The sequence below is a fragment of the Phaseolus vulgaris genome, chromosome 8, assembly GCF_051622355.1.
Source record: "Phaseolus vulgaris cultivar YP4 chromosome 8, ASM5162235v1, whole genome shotgun sequence".
Lineage (NCBI taxonomy): Eukaryota > Viridiplantae > Streptophyta > Magnoliopsida > Fabales > Fabaceae > Phaseolus > Phaseolus vulgaris.
This window is the reverse complement of record NC_143505.1, coordinates 9,801,321-9,806,501: the sequence shown is the minus strand read 5'-3', so window position 1 is coordinate 9,806,501 and position 5,181 is coordinate 9,801,321. Positions and strand designations below refer to the sequence as shown.

Sequence of the window (5,181 nt, the reverse complement as noted above, 5' to 3'; positions counted from 1 at the left end):
ATTTAGAAAGATGGAAGGAGTTTTGCCATTAAAGTAGATTGCAAGATGAGGAAAACATTGTGTAAGAAACATAGCTAGAAGTAAGAAGAAGATATATGAAACTGTCAGTAGATTGTTGTTGTTTTTACATTTTCCTGAGTTTGTTGTGTCTAGTTTAGATATGTGTCAAACCTACATAAGTAGATTGGTTTAATATTTGAAATTTTTTGGACAAATACGAGTTCTTATGAGAAATGGACTAAAGAAGACACTGAAGATTTGAAAAGAATTGAAGGAGTTTTGTCATTAGAGTTCATTAGTACATTGGTTTTAGATTTCTGTCAAGCAGTTATGGTATATACAAAAACATTTATCATACATTGATTTACCCCTTTTTTTTTACTATGCACAATGCAATAAGAAGGGATGAAACTGATGAGGAATATTGAAAAGCTCACTTTTTTGGGAAATGATGTTTGAAGTGATTGTGTGTGCCAAGAACATTGGAAGAATTTTGTATTTGTTTATGTTGTTGGTTTCTTGGACTATGATTTGGTTTCTTGGGTTACAAGTTTGAGTAATTGCATAAAAGTACTTAATATTTAATTTACTGATCATTCATATATTCATATATTCATATATTCATTTTTTTCATTATTTAATATTTGATTAGTCAGCAAGCTTCAAATGTTACTATGTTAATGTGAATGTTACTCTGAGATACACCTAGAACGTTTATGAATTTTCTGCATCACCCATTAAAAGGTCTATGAGCTATCAGAAGCTATGATTCCTAACACTATGTTTATAAATGAACATTAATGGAATTCATAATGTTAATCGAAATGTTACTGTGAGATACCCTTAGATCGTTTATGAACTTTCATACTGCATCACCCATTAAAAGGTCTATAAGCTATCAAAAGCTATGATTCATACCAGTGTGTTTATAACAAATTAATGGATATTAATAGAATTCATAGCAAAATAAAGGAATGCTTCTCACTAAGCCTCCACTGTCTAACATCTTCTTTTTATTTATTTATTATTATTACTCTTATTATTATTATTATTATTATTATTATATACAAAACTTTATTTTAAGATAAATGTGTTAGATTTGTGTCAAACAGTTATGATGTTTTTTAAACATTTATTAAACGAATGCTTCTCACCGAGGAACATTGCATAACTCTATTACAAGATAAACCGTGTTCACCTTGACGATGCAATGGCCAAGGAAATCTCACAAGCCTACAAGAAAATCATCCTCACTTTATTTTCAAAATAGCTAAAATTAAGAAAACAAAAATTCTTTCAAACATGCTCTTACATGAAAAAAAAAAAATCATAAATTACAAAACAAGCTATTTATGTTTCTGCAGTAAGTATACCATAATTGCGTACACACTTCTTAGTTTGCAGAAACTAAAACAAGTCCGAGAAGAAAACATGAAAACCCAAAGGAGAAAGAAGATGCAATATATGTTTGCTTCACCATCGTGAGATCAGCTACCCCATCCACTTTAGAGACTTGTACCTTTGGCCTCCATAGTATTCATAGACAAAATCAAGTTGGGGGACAATCCTTTGAAGGAAATTATCCACTAGCTGCCAATACAAAACCCTCCACCTCTTCAAGAACATAAGGGGAAGGATGAAGATTCCCAACCCAAAAATGAATCCCAACTCCACACTTATGAAATTTATCTCAATTGATCCATCAATTTCATATACTGGTGTTGGAGCTGAATCTCCCACTCTACCATTGGTGCAATCTTTCAAGGGTGGTCCACATAATCCTTCATTGCCCACAAAAGAAGATGCTTCAAATGTGTTCATTTGACCACCTGTTGGGATTTCCCCCCACAAATGATTAAATGAGAGATTCAAGTATGCTAGAAAATTTAAGTTCACAAACTCAGGTGGGATTTCTCCAATCAGATTGTTATTTGACAAGTCCATGGATTCAAGATTCCTCAAATTTCCAATTGATGAGGGGATATTGCTTGAGAAAGCATTATGTGACAAGTTAAGAAATTTCAGTGCTCTCAAACTCGAAAATTCTTGAGGTATTGAACCTTGAAAATGGTTACAGGAGAGATCCAAGGAAGTGAAGGCAGAGGGAATTTTGTTCAACTTCTTTTGACTTGCTTTGTACACAGTTGTAATTGAATCCAAATAGCGACCACCATATTGGTTAGAAGTAACATAGTAAGCATATAAGTGGTCAACCACAGTGTGAGGTACATCTGACAACAATTTGTACAATTTTATCAGAAGAAACTTGTTGACAACCGAGAACAAACTATTGAAATGCATGTTGTCAGGATTATCAAACAAGTCAAAAAATAAAGTCCCTTGCTCTTCATAGGATTCAGTATGATTACCCATCATTTTTGTCCAGCTTCTCAATAATGATCCAGGTAGTATACCCATAAAGTTATTGTAGGATAAATCCACAACATGAAGCATCTCCCAAGTGGCAGTGCTATGTGGGCATGAAATAGGACCACTGAGTTTGTTTGACCCCAAAATTAGCATTCGTAGTGTGGCAATGTTTCTTAAGAAACATGGAAATCTGTCACTAAATTGATTATTTCCAACATTTAAGACTTGTAGACTTTGACAGTTGGCTAGAGAATTTGGGATAACACCACCCAAGAGATTTTCATTGAGGTTAAGGAACCGTAAATTACATGAACTTGAAATGGTATCAGAAACAGAACCCTGGAGTTTGTTTCCTGCAAGATTTAGTACTCTAAGGGTACTATTCCTTGCCATCAAACACATGGGAATGAAGCCGTTGAAGCTATTGTAGGAAAGATCAAGCAATAGAAGATTATAAAAATTACAAAAGGCTTCATGGATTTTCCCTTGAAATCTGTTATTTGAAATGGAGAGAAAGTATACAAAGGGGATATAGTTGTCCAAGTCAAGTGGCAAAGTGCTGAATTTATTGCTTGAGTAGTCCAAATGTACAGCATATTTTGTGAAAGTAGGAATGGATCCAAGAAGTTGATTGGAATGAAGATCAAGCATATATAGCTTGGAATTCAGATCATCAAAGGGTCCTTCCATAGTTGTTAGAAAATTGTTGGAAAGATTTAGATGAAGTAGAGAGTCAAATCTCCAAATCCAGTTAGGTATTATTCCATGAATCTGGTTGTTGGATAGGTCTAAAGCATGCAATTGGGAATGGTTTCTCAAGAACCCTGGAAATTCTCCCAAATTGCAAGAACCCAACAGTAAGTATTTCATGTTGGGAAAGGACGAAATGTCATGGTCACCAATGGAAGTTATATCAACTGACAAGTTATTGTGTGAAAGACCTAGTGTATGTAAACTCCTCTGGATCATATCAAGTGCTATGGTGCCACTGAATTCATTTGCGGAAAGTTGTAGGAAATGAAGTCCTTCAAGACGAAAGATAGATACAGGAATAGGGCCCTGCAAGTTGTTGCTGCTCAAGTCAATCAACTGTAATTTAGAGGAAGAAACATTTGGGAATTCATCTAATGGACCGTCAAATCCATTATGAGAAAGTGTAAGTTCTTGCAAAGATGGAAGTGTAAAAAGTGACACAGGAATTTTTCCACTCAGAGAATTATCTCCTAAATTGATGATGAGGAGATTTTCAAGTCCCTCAAAATGAGTTGTAGCAATGGTCCCTGTCAAACTATTGTGCAAGAGAGATAAATATCTGAGTTTTTTTACCATCATGAAAGAAGGGAGTGAACCGTTAAACTTGTTGTAAGACAAGTCCAAGTAAACAAGTTGAGTGAGTTCTGACATTGAAATTGGGAGTGTTTCAAAGAATTGGCAGTTAGATAGATCTAAAATAGACAACTGCTTTAGATTCGAAATAGAACCTGGTAATTTCCCTGAGAAATTTGTATTACTAAGATTCACAGTGTGAAGAACTGCATCCTCTTGGAAGTCTTGAAAAACTCCATAAAGATCCTTGTTGTTTGATATATCAAGAACGTTTAGAGTTTGTATTTGAAAGATACCCTTTGGAAAATGACCACTCAACCTGCAACTGTTAAGCTCCAAAACATTCAAATTGGAGAAATTTGCAAAAAATTCTGGCACAGAGCTTGAGATACTATTTTGATTCAGTCTAATGACTGAGAGTTCCTGAAGAGTTGCCAATGAAGAATCAATTGGCCCTGTGATATTGCATGATGACATGCTCAAACAAAGCATGACACCACTCCTTTCCCTCAGCAGACACCCTTACACCATCAAGATAAAGTTCTGAGAGTTTCGTAAGGTTCTGCAAGAACATGCTGATATTTGGCTTCTGGAGTTTGAAAAAATGTTGCGAGGCAAGTGATGCAGACAAGTCAAGTGTCGTCAAATTTGTCAGGTGAGAAATCTTAGAAGGAATCTGTCCATGAAATCCAGCATTTGACAAATTCAAAGACCTCAAATTCTTGAGCTTGTCAAACATCAAAGGAATGGAAGAGTTGAAATCATTGTAAGCCAGATTCAAATTCAGTAAATATTGGAGTTTAAAGAGAGTGGAATTATTTAGTTCTCCAGAAATAGACTCCCCACTCAAGTCAAGACCAATTACATGGCCCATGCTGCATGTTACTCCATTCCATTGACAGCAATCACTACTTTGGTTCCAGTGAACCAATTTGTTGGAAGTGGCTGGGTTGAATACAAGACTTTCCTTTAATTGGATTAACAAGAATTGGTCATGGTCAAGACAGTGGCATGTTACTAGGTGGATGTTGATATTCAAGCATATGAAGCACAAGGGTATGAAAATATTGAAGAAGATTTGATGGATTCTCATTGGAGATGAGTATAGAACAAGCTCAATAAGTCACTGGTAATATGTTTGAATTGTGAGCACTCATACTTCTTTTATAGACACATTATTAAATAACCAGAAAAAAATATATTTAGAAAAAATAAATTATTAAAAAATAATATTATATTAAATAAAAGAGATGTACTTTTAATTATGTAGAGGATTGGTCAATTTTCACATATATTATATTTCTGTAGAAAAACGACATGGCAAGATGGAGGCTATCTTCAAGAAGCATTATACTTAACAACCTACTTTTTTTACTACATTTATCTTACAATTCTCGATAATATTATTTTAATTACTTTTTACATTATTTTATTATAAATTTAGTTTTATTATATATATATATATATATATATTAAACTGTCACA

The 5,181-nt window shown here is 33.9% G+C and overlaps 1 pseudogene; it reads right to left on the bottom strand.

The window, feature by feature from the left end:
- Nucleotides 1-1,255: 1,255 nt before the first annotated feature.
- Nucleotides 1,256-4,807, bottom strand: LOC137824534 (receptor-like protein 6; annotated as a pseudogene).
- Nucleotides 4,808-5,181: the final 374 nt, after the last annotated feature.